This window comes from Palaemon carinicauda, chromosome 4 (assembly GCF_036898095.1).
Source record: "Palaemon carinicauda isolate YSFRI2023 chromosome 4, ASM3689809v2, whole genome shotgun sequence".
Taxonomy (NCBI): domain Eukaryota; kingdom Metazoa; phylum Arthropoda; class Malacostraca; order Decapoda; family Palaemonidae; genus Palaemon; species Palaemon carinicauda.
In genome coordinates this window covers 136,655,413-136,667,912 of record NC_090728.1, presented here as the reverse complement: position 1 = coordinate 136,667,912, position 12,500 = coordinate 136,655,413, and the positions used below count along the sequence as shown (strand labels likewise).

The window sequence follows — 12,500 nt, the reverse complement described above, 5'->3', positions numbered from 1 at the left end:
TTCTTGACACGTCACATAGCTATTTTCACCCCGAACAATATTAACGCTTCGAGGGGTTATAGTGACAGGAATCTGAAACGAGAATGAAAAGAGAGCCGCTCATAAGGCATCTCTCCTATTCCGTTCCCATTGTGTATCTGATGAAGGCGGTAGCGCCCTCTTTATTCCTTGTAGCGATATACGAGGTGTTAGAGATACTGTGTTATAGGGAGGGGTCAATAAGCCCTTTTACAATAAAAGGAAGGGCGCGTCCATCAGGACGACAAGGCTAACTCACCCAGAAATAGATTTTTCGCTTAGCTCAAAATCCGTCTTTTGGGCTCAGGCCATGTCATCTTAATGGAAGTTTACCAGAGCATTACTGTATCTGTGGATTCTAAATCAGTGCCGTACTCTCAAGAAAGTATTTTCCTGGTCTGTCTAGACCTAGAGACCTATGATTTTACTGTCATACATCATTTCATCTAAGCATGAACTATGTCAGTGCTTCCTGCCCCCTACAGGGAAGAGTCGTACTAGAATCTGGAAAAAGTCTCGAGGTGTACATAATAATTATGGATGACAAAATGACAAGCTTGTATAGTGGTCTCGCCTTATACAATATAAAGCAAAGTTTGTAAAAGAGTCACCAATGTCAGTATGAATTTGTGACACCTTCCCCAATGTGACTACTCTTATAAACTATTGGATAATGGTTGTATCTGCATAGGAACAAATTTTGCCTCTTTGCCACTATCCCGTTAGGGTACCACGTCAACCCTTCCAAGGAAGGGTTAGAGTGAGTGGACTTTTGCTTGAATCAGGGAACAGTCTTAAAAGACATACCGTGATAAAAATATCCATATTTTAATCTCAATGCTCAGTAAATTTCTAATAAAATGATTGTGGGCGAAAAATATTTAATACTTAATATTAATATTAAATAAACGTACATATCAGATCAACATTCATAAAATTTATAAATCATGGATGATATGCGTCAAAGCATAAAGAAAAACAGTCAACAGAAAATATTGTTTCGTCTACTAGGAAACCGATTTGCCACTTCAATTAAATTATTAACAATAATGATATAGTCTGTATACTGTTAATTTACACTAGCGTAAAAAACGCTTGGCACAAGTGTCCGCATTATGCAATAGTTCACCGACGATAATGGAACAGTTCGTAAGGACACACGCACCCTCTTAATTAATCGTCCCAAATTAATTACACTGTTCCTCGCAGATTTAAAAACAGAAGGTTAAAGAATTATACCTGCTGCTACCACAGAATTCTTAAGTTGCTCCACTAGCTTTGCATAGTGCGTAAAGAACACCTTGGGTGACTACCAGCCGGTGTACAAACAAGGATGTTCAAAGTCCATATAACTAAAGAAATTTTATGGAGGAGGCAACTTTCCTCAGATCATGACTAACGGGTGTACTGTCTGGATCCGTTCGTGCAAATAACACGGGTGAGTTTCGCCCTTGGTTATAGAAAACTTTGAACCCAGGGTTTCTCTTCTGAACAGCTGTCCTCCCATAAAGTCTGAAGTTCTTCCTTTAGAGGGCAGATTCTCTAAGGACCCCACCTGTTGGTGGGTAGCTTGTTCTTGGTAAGAAACGTTAGGTCTGGAAATAGATTCAGTTCTCCCTCCAAGAACTGGAAGTGGCCTTCCTCTCTAGAGAGAGCCACTATTTCACTAACTCTGGCCCCAAAAGTGAGTACAAGCAGATATATGACTTAAAATTCAAGGCCTTCTAAGCGCATTCCTCATTGTTCATTATTTATACACAATGAAGAATCTTATCTACTGACCATGCAAAGGGTCCTTGGAGGCGCTGAAGGGCTAAGCCTAGCATGGGCCTTTATAGTTCATTAAGAACGTCGTTAGAAAGGTCGACCTGTAAGGCATATGGTATCTGTCTTGTCAAGGCAGACTTGAACAAAAGAATTGTGTTGGCTGCTAAACCTTGCTCATGAAGGTGAATGAAGAATGATAAATAGGAATCTGTCTAGATTTCTTTTGGTTTCTTCGCCTTGACAAGGGATATCTGTTTCTTCCCTTAAGCCTCATAATGTTTTGTAGTTTCCTCCAACAGTCTGAACTGACTTTTAACACAGAATCTTTTTCTCATCGTTAAGGAGAGAAAATCATGAGTTGTAGGTTCCATGTTTTCTGTGATGAAGCGAAGACAGTCGACTTCTGTACTCGCTGAGACAGGGATGGATCCGGTAGCGGTACGAATTTTAGTCGTAGTTCCAATGCCAGAGGGAACCACACACTATTTGGCCACTTATGGGCTACTATAGCTTCTTTCCCTTTGAAGGATCTGAGCTTATCCAGGACCTTCAAAAGGAGGTTGTGCGGAGGGAACAGATAAATACTGGACCATCTGTTCCAGTCCAGGGACATAGCCTCCACTGCCTTCGCTAGCGGATCCTCGTATGGGGACACGTAACGATCTATTTTCTTGTTGTCTTTCGTCGCAAAGAGGTCTATCTGCAGCTCTGGGACTTGACTTGAGATGAAGGAAAATGATCCTGCGTCAAGGGACCATTCTGACTCTATAGGTGTAAACCTGGATAGAGCATCCGCTGTCACATTGCGGAACCCTTGAATGTGAACTGCTGACAGGTGCAATTTCTTCCTTTCCGCCAAATGGAATATGGCCAACATCACTTGGTTGATTTGAGGTGACCTCGACCCTTGTTGATTGAGGCATCTCACTACCACCTCGCTGTCTAGAACCAGTCTTATGTGGGTCGAGTGGCGTGGAGAAACTTTCTTTAGTGTCAGAAGTACTGCCATGGCTTCTAGAAAGTTGATGTGAAATGACTTGAAAAGATTGGACCAAACTCCTTGGACTCTCATCAGATGAGAGTGACCTCCCCAGCCTTCCTTTGAAGCGTCTGTGCGGATAGTTACTGACTGGGGAGTAGGTTGAAGAAATATTGATTTCTTCAATTGCTTAGCATTGGACAACGGCTTGAGAAGCGTTCGCAGTCGAGTGTGTAGTGGGCTTATTAGATCTCTTCGCGTATTTGATGCGTATTTTCTCCAGACTCCTATTGCATCCTTCAGCAGAGAGCCCAGCACTCTCTCCTGTTCGCGTGTTGATATCTGTTTGGATTTCAATAGTCTCTCGACAGATCCTGCTATTTCTTTCCTCTTCTTATTAGTAATGGAAAGTCGATGTGACTCAAAATTCCAGTGGATTCCCAACCACTGAAATTTTTGAGCTGGAGAAAGTCGAGACTTTTTGATGTTGATCTTGAATCCCAGATGTTCCAGAAACTGGATCACTATCTTAGAAGCTTGCATGCATTCTGTCCTGGATGCTGCCCGCACCAGCCAGTCGTCCAAGTAGGCTACTACTTGGACCCCCTTTAGGCGTAATTGATGGACGCCTGCGTTCGCGAGCTTCGTGAAAATCCTTGGGGCTATGTTTAGCCCGAAAGACATGGCTCTGAAGGCGTAAAGTTTTCTATGTAACTTGAAGCATAGGTAGGAGGAGAGGTGACGATTAACTGGAACGTGCCAATAAGCGTCAGACAAGTCCATAGAGACAGCATATGCCCTTTTGGGCAGTAGGGTCCTTATGTGCTGAAGCGTGAGCATTCGGAACTTGTAGTTCACTATGAACTTGTTGAGTGGCAACAAGTCTAGAATGACTCTGAGTTTTTCTGAGTCCTTATTTGGAACACAAAACAGCCTTCCTTGGAATTTTATGGACTTAACTTTCCGGATTACTCTTTTGTCTAAGAGTTCTAAGACATATTCTTCCAGAACAGGGGATGAGTGTTGGAAGAATTGAGAATATTGAGGTGGAAGACTGCTCCAGCTCCAACCTAATCCATTTTTGATTAGGCTGTGGGCCCAGGGATCGAAGGTCCAGCAATCCCTAAATAGCTGTAGTCTCCCTTCTACTGGCAGTATCTTACTTCTGCTGTTGTGGACCTGAGGCCTTGCCTCCTTGACTGCGTCCTCCCCTGTATCCCCTTCCTCTTGCAGGGCGTCTAGAAGAACCTCTGGCCGTTCCTTTAGCTCTCGAACGAAAGGAAGAAGTCTGCCTTTTGAAGGCTGGGTTAAAAACTGGCGACTGTGTCGCCACTTGTTGAGGTACCAGCTGGTACGTGGTTGGAGGTTCTGCCACTATCTGAGTCACCGCGGTCAACGGAAGTTGTTGTTGATGTTGCTGTCTGTAGGGTTTAGCCGGCTGAGAGGATGGCCTAGGCCTTTTTGTCTTCTTCTTGGGTTGGGGACCCTCATCCGGAGAAGACTTTCTCTTAAGATCTAAGCCCCACTTTTTGAGAAGGTTTCTATTCTCTGCGGCGGCCTTGTCTACTACCTCTTTAACCACTTCATTGGGATAGAGGTCTTTACCCCAAATACGAGAGGAGATCACTTTCCTTGGTTCTTGCCTCATTGCAGCCGAGGCAAACACGAACTCTCTACAGGCTCTCCTAGCTTTAATAAAGCTATAGAGATCCTTCATAACTGTGGCCAGATGGGTTTTGGCCACAACCATGAACATGTCCTGGTTCTTGGGGTCACTTGCCATCGTTTTTAGTGTTGTTTGCAACGACACCGATGCCGCAAGTCTTTATTTTGTCTCTTGCTCTCTACGCAAGAGAACCTCTGATACTTTTGGAAGTGCTTCGCCGAACTGGCGTTCAGCAATATCAGCTTCCAGCTTCCCGACTGAGAAGGTAAGTTGTACGTCCTTCCAGTCTTCTTGGTCCAAGGGCAAGGCCAGAGATAATGGCTTGCACTCCTCCAAGGAGGGGCATGGTTTCCCTGCCTCCACCGCCTTTAAGGCTGCCTTATATCCCTTTTCCAAGAAGGGAAAGGCTCTAGTAGGAGAGGCCACAAAGGAGGGAAGCTTCTTACTCAAGGAGGGTACCTTTGAGTTAGTGAACCCCCTCTCTTTCATTGAGCTCACTAGTAACGTCTGAGCTTTACTATGGTAAAAAAACTATGACCTCCTTCGTCTCCGTCTCCTCCTTTGAGGCTAGCTCCTTCCTAAGACGGACTTAGCAGTCTGGATAAGAAACTTTGTTGGTCCAAAATTCCACTTCTTCCATGGGAATTACTCCCAACTTTTCTGAGATCACGATCTCCCCGGTTGTCAGTGGCATGTGTTCGGCATACCTCTAAGGATTGGTATCTGAGCACAAAGGAAGATCCTTACCGCTTAGCCGCTTCTGGGGCCCACGTGATGCTGCAAGTCTAATTATCTCCAGTTTAATTGCAGCTTCCTTCTCATCATTCTTCCTTTGAATTTGTTGGATCATCTCAACAATGGAAGAAAGAGTCCTTCCCAGTTCATCTGGGATAGCAGACGATGTAGAAGGAACAGGTTCTGGGTCCGGAACCGATGTAACCGATACTTCATCGATTTCTTCCTCTTCTACTTGAGGAGCCTGGAACAGCTCCTCCTCCTGACCTTCTCCTAGAGAGTCCTTCTAAGTAGAATCCGACACCTCCGACATCGTATCGTCCAATTGGATGTCTTGAAGGGCGGCCGAGATTTCAGAATCTACTGGATTCTGGGCAGTTGGTATCTCCACCTGAGGGTGGGGGATGATTGCATCAGCCAATGCTTTAGGGAAAAGGTAGGCCCTCATCTTCTCATTTGGAAAGTAGGGGCCTGAGGTGTTTTTCTGAAAACCCCTCACACAGGATCGTAACATTTCCCTGGCAGTATCCCTTGACTCCGTTGACTTAGGGTCGTCAAAAGCCTCGGTAATCAGGTTAGAACATACTGTACAAACCTGGGGGTCCCAATACCGGAGATCACCTCTGGAGTCTGCGCATGCTGCGTGGCTCCTGCAAAGCTGATGTCCACAGAAGTTCTTTCTATGGACATTACAGAACACACTCCCGCACTTCGGATGGTCCTCCTGTAAAGAGAAGAAAAATCCATGATTATCAAGTGAAGAGTTTCACTTATATTGAGACATTTAGCTTATATAGAAAAGCTATAAAAGAAAGGAAAGACACATACTGGTATTTCCTATCCACTCGATTGCTGAGACCTCCCGAGATATTAAAACTAAGGTTAATTCTATTCTAGAATACCTTATGTAATCTCTTAAACAGAAACTTAAGGTGTAGTTCACACCTTGAGATAAAAGTTTTAATATACGGGATAGAAAGAATACAGAAAGAACTATATATTGTATGGTCTCAACAAAAGGCTGCACAAGATAACATTAAGTATGATGAAGAACTTTAGTGTTATCACAAGCTCTGTACAGCAGTTTCTACTAATGCAGTGTGAACTACACTGCAAATATAGCAACTCTTGTATATTACGTGCTGGCGTGCGCCCGTACGTGCCGTCTGGCATCTAACCCTGTATAGTTCAAAGATATACTATCTTTAACTAATAGGCGGCAGCCCACTGATTCGCCACTGTGTGCCGGCCGGCAATCATTGCCAGCCGACAGCTGAAAACACTAATACCCAGCTGCCAGCCGTTAATCGTAGTGGCCAGCAGTTTCGGGCTTTATTTCCACTGCCGGGAGGCAAGGGTAATAATACCCATGCCCGCCAACAGTAGCCAAGAACCAGAGAACCTCCACCTGCCCGGCTGTCGGCAGTCGGGTTAGGGGTGCAACACAATAGTCAGAGAAACAGTATGGATGTAAGGTTATAAGGCGGCATTGCCATACGACCTTCCATCCAGAAAGAGTGAACTTATGGAAGGGGAGAATGTAGCATTAAGGCTTCTAAAGAATCCATAGCCTGCCGGGCTCTACCAGCAGACATGGAAGGGAGACCAAGGGAGGTCTGGGGTTCATTCGGCAAAGAACAAAGGGTCTCTGACGGCCGACACGTAATGCCAGCCGGCAGAGAGCTGAGCTGGTCCTCCATCCTAACCTACACTAGGTACGGAATTAGGACTGCGGCCAAAAGAAAATAAAAGAAAGAGAGGTGGGGAAGGGATAAGGGTCCTATAGACTTCGTTCTAGCAAGAGACACACTCAGCAGTTAGGGAAGCTCATCCTAACCTAGAGTTGTCTGTTAGGGATGAAGACTGGCAATACTTTCTATCCTCCTCCCAACCAGAACAAAGTTGGGTGAAGTTATTTCGCCGGTCAACAGAGAAAACTCATTCCCCAGCCCGAGAAAAACAACACAGGACAGTCTGCAAGGCCACTAGAGGAAGGAATCTTCTCTTACAGAATCCTTCCGACATGGACTAGGGAAGCAAAGCTTCCTGTGTCCACCCCTAACCTAGCAAAGGAGACTCAATCTCTATGCTAGGAAGAAGCAGACTACAGACTAGAAACTCTGATGTTCTGCCCTAACCACAAAAACCAGTCACTCTGGTTATCAGGTCAGGACAGACATATCTTAGAATAGTTATACCTGAATTTTTATACAGATAGAACCACTACGATTAAGCCGAAGGCTTACAGAGGGAGAGAGGGATTGAACTTAGCCTCCAGAGGAGAAAAGAACAATCGGGGATGTGCGAAAGTATACTACTGTACCTAGATTACTAGACTAGGTAAGGTGAGAATCGATTACCAAACCGAAACTCTCTCATATACAATCTTGGAAAAAACATTCAACAATATCTTACATGTATAAAATACTTGCCTATAGCTTCAATAATATACACTCGGAAAAACTTATATCATGCATTAAAGTACTAGGGCCAGACGCCTAACCTACTAAGCCTCACGAAGGGCAAGATCGATTATCTAAATCACCGAACTAAAAACTGACGGTATAATATAAGCATTCCTAGAGGAGCTAAATAACTAGATTATTAAAGCATAACAAACCGGGAACGTTGCTCTAGCTAACTAAATGACCCATAAATAGCAAGCGATCGCATCCAGGATGCCTCCGGTAGGCAACAGCTCTTGTTTACGTTAATATCACTTTTGATTTCATTCAAAACGACAAGAGCTTACATTTATACTTTGTAAAGATAATACTCAACTTTCCAGAGGCAAAAGAGGCCGGAGAAGTCATCAAAATGTTGAATTTAATCCAAAAAAACGAGAGAACACAATGGAAAACACCGAGTAGTGGAGCTACACGAAAACGAATAAAGAGGGCGCTACCGCCTTCATCAGATACACACTGGAAACGGAATAGGAGAGATGCCTTATGAGCGGCTCTCTTTTCATTCTTGTTTCAGATTCTTGTAACTGTAACCCCTCGAAGCGTTAATACTGTTCGGGGTGAAGATAGCTATATGACGTGTCAAGAATACCTCCTCTGATATCATGCGATATCCCTGTGAGATTATTTAGGGATATTCGCTCCAGGAGTTAGAATTCTGGATACCTTAAGGTAAAATTCTCTGGTAATATCACTGTAGTCAAATATACCCTAGAAAGCTACCTATTAGGAACTTCCATCAGGACGACATGGCCTGACCGCAAAAATGTCTATATATTTTTTATGTTGGTAAAACAATTTTGTATAGATGTTCTTGGAAGAAAAATAATCAGCGCAATGATAAAAAAACTAAGTACTAAAATATTGAAATGATTCTAAACTAAAGGGAGTTCCTAGTAATTCTTTTTTTTACTATTATTATCATTATTTTTTACATGAAATTAGTAGTTTCTTTCATCCGCCACTTATCCTTGTTTTCAAAATTTTTAAGATAAATTGTAGCAATCAACAAATGTATTTTGAATTGGAGTTTTAGAGAAACTTTCATGATTTTAATTTTAATTTGCATAATAACTCCTACAAAAAATATAACAGGCTCTGAGACCTTTTCTTTCAGAATAAATCAATAAATATGATGAAGGATTTTGAAGATTATTCATGTATTAAGTCATTTAACAATATTAATACATAACGAGATGCGAGAATGGGAGATCTAAATCAATTCTGCACGAAGTTTATTCCAAATTACATAATATTAAATAGACATATAATCTAAGTACAGATATAATCACAGCTAATGTTACTACAATATGAAATGACATTAGAGTCCTGATAAGATGGAACAGAGAGGGGAGCTACAAAATAACGTTTCTTTATTTTTACAAGCAAATATCTGGGGAAGGAAAGTAAATGTTATGGTTATTAGGAAACATAGTTACTGGTTTTGAAACAAACACTGTCTGATATGAGGATGTGTTATATATCTGGGATATTTCATCATAGTTTCCTAAACCTAAGAAAATGGCTATAATCACACCAGTTCTGAAAAAATGCATTGGACTACCAGGAATTAAGCTCATAGAGACCTATTTGAAGTCTCTCCTTTCTCTCAAAAGTGCTTGAATATGTAATTCTTGAACAACTTGTCAGCCACTTAGAAGTAATAGAAGCTTCGCCTGACAACCAATCTGCTTACAGAAAACTATACTCTACGGAGACAGCCATCTGCTCTCTTGTAAATGATATGCTAGAAATGATGGATGAAAAAAAAATCTGGTATCTTAATTCTGCTCGATCTCAGTGCTGCTTTTGATAGAGTGGTACATGAACTGCTACTAAATGATCTACGGTCCATCTGCGTTGAAGATCAAGCCTTCGAATACCTAAAAGACTACTTAGTTGGTTGAAATTACTGTGTACAAATTGGAAACTCTTATTCATCATATGAACCCTTAAACAGAGTGGTACCCCAGGGGAGTGTACTTGGACAAATCTTATTGTGCATCTATACTATTGGTCTATCGAAAAGACTATAAAGGCATGGCGTGAAGTTTAAACCATTTGCAGATGACACACAGTTTTACTTCTCCATAAAGGATATAGACGACACTACTGAAACTCTAGACCGAATCCTTGATAGTGCTAGAAAATGGATGACATCTAAACAACTAAAATTAAATGAGAACAAAACTAAATTCATGGTGGTGGGTAAGAGAAACCGCGTGAGAAACTTGGGTGATATTCAATTGAACATGAATAATGACTCGATGCCGTTATCTAGTAAAGCTCTAGATCTAAGTGTATTTCTTGACTGCAATCTAACTCTAAATCCCCAAATAAATAATGTAATAAAAACTGCTGGTTATCATCTAAGAAATATTGCGTTTATAAAAAAGTACCTAGACAAAAATTCTGTAAAGAAACTTGTGATAAACTGTTATTACCAGGATTGACTATTGCAACTCTATCTATTACAGTTTACCAAAAGTGCAACTTAAGAAATTACAAAACATAATAAACAGAGGAGCAAGACTGATAAAAGGTGTCCCACCTAGAGAAAGGATCACCCCTATTCTAATTGATTTACACTGGCTGGCGATTAAAGCGAGGATTGAATTTAAAATATGTACAATAACCCACCAAGTTATCAGAACCGGGCGTCCAGAATACTTAGGAGAATTGCTACATATTGCGCAGCCAACAAATCGTGTCAACACGAGAATAGTTACAGATGGCTCCAAGCTCTTGGAACCTAGATATGTCTACTTTAGGCTCTAGAGCCTTTAAATATGGGGCCGAGAGACTATATAATGGGCTCCCACGAAAAATTCGAATGATTGCAGACATTAAGCCTTTCTAGAGTAAACTGAAGACTTCTTTATTTCATGAGTCTTTTAACAGTAACGATTTAACAGTAAATGAAGAAATCGAGACATGAAACGTTAAATACTCTGAACGAATAAGGTAAAACGAAAGTGGAGGTCCTGTAGAGAGTGGGGTTCCCCTGCTGTATGGGACCGGAAAAGCAGCCATCAAAGTAAGTAAGTAAGTATAGATCAAGCAATGCTGGAAATTATAAAAATGGCAGTGAGTGTAGTTACGAACCAGTGGGATAGAAAAATTAGTTGTAAATGAGTGATATGTTGGGTTATTAATATTTTCAGGATATAGAATGCTTATTTGTGACAGTAACGATAAATTACAAATACTATTAAAAGAGATTAAATTGCTTGCCAGAAGGAAACGCTGGAAAAAAACATGAGTAACAATAAAGTAATGAAGATAAACTGAAAACAGTAAAATGGAGCAAGAATTTTCGTTGAAGAAGGTTGACTAGCAGAAGTGGTTGATTCATACAAGTATCTGGGACTAAATATAACGTTTGATAAATATATGAGAGACGTGAGTTCCCGAATACTAAGTAAGATACGTATCAAGATATGTTAAAAAAAATGGTATGGCTTGAAATATCTGTAAGAAAAAGGGATATATTAATTCCTAGGTTATAAAGAGTACACACAAGTGTATGGATTCTTTTAGGATACAGAATTAAAACCTTAAATGCTAAACTATCACATACAATAGATAGATATTTACCTGTTACCATTTTGTGTCTTGATACACCTGCCACCGTTAAGACATGACGCCGGAGTGCAAGTCTCACGCTCATGAGAGTGGCCGCTAGATGCTCTGATAAGACGGGGTGTGACTAAGGATGTCGCGTTCATGTCCACTACCTGTACATTAATAATTTTATATAAATTTAATAATTTTAATGATAATATTAATTATGGAAATTTAAGTAATAGCAATAATTTTGATAATATTGAAATTGATAGTAATTTTAATACAATGACATTAATAGACGTTAACTCATAAAGAAAAAAAGTATAGAGTTGCAAGTTATCATACATTACGTTATTTTTTTCAAACCAGAAGAGGATTTGAATCGACGTATAGTGGTTTTGATTTTCATGGATATGGGAGTAGGCCTAGAGCATTACCCACGTTTCAGATTAGTCCCAGTAATAAGTATAGTTAATTTCTAAAAATCCTCTGGTGCGCATTAGAAACTAATATGTTATAAGCTAAACTGAAGTGAGAACAACAAAACCGGCTTTTATTGAAAATAAGGCAGTCTTTGGCGTTATTAATTCTTTATATGATTTCAGTATAAATTATGGACATGTGTGGCATTTTTAAGGTTCAATTCTTTCAGCAAATCCATGAAGTACACCAGAGTTGTTATCTTATCCATTTAAATGATTACCAGATTACATTTCTCTTCAGCTTGAAAAGTTCTGCTCTTTACATCAGGAAATGGAACTTTTCTGTCATATATCATCTACAAACAGCACTTCTTTACACATTTTCTCTATTTTATAAATGTTCTATTTATTTCTTAACTAATTTTCCAATATAAATATTTTGATATCATCCTATTGATTTTTGTTATATATAGATGGATTCAAAATATTTGGTGCTAAACGTTAAACTATAACTTTTATATCATGAAACTATAATAAAATAACGATGATTGTGTGAATAATCTGTCTATTGAATACATTGGAATTACCTATTCACTAGTAATTGAGTAAATTAAATTAAATCGCAAACAGGACTTAATTTCCATAGCCCTCGCTTTCAATTTTTATATTGTTTATGAGCCAATTTATTGAGTGCTAGAAGAATAAAGCGTCATTTACCATTCAGATGAGTTCTTGTAAATATAACTTTTTTTTAGTGTCAATAAATAACTTTATTTACTGATATGTGCAGTGTAAGATCGTCAATAGCAGAGTTATAAGAAGCAGGCGTTAAATCATTTACGTTTCATTAACCGGAGCTACAATATATCATATAGCATTAA

General features: G+C 40.2%; 1 pseudogene; it reads right to left on the bottom strand.

Moving 5' to 3' along the window:
• LOC137639676 (putative neural-cadherin 2) overlaps positions 1-12,500 on the bottom strand; it is a 63,539-nt pseudogene that overhangs the window by 10,006 nt on the left and 41,033 nt on the right.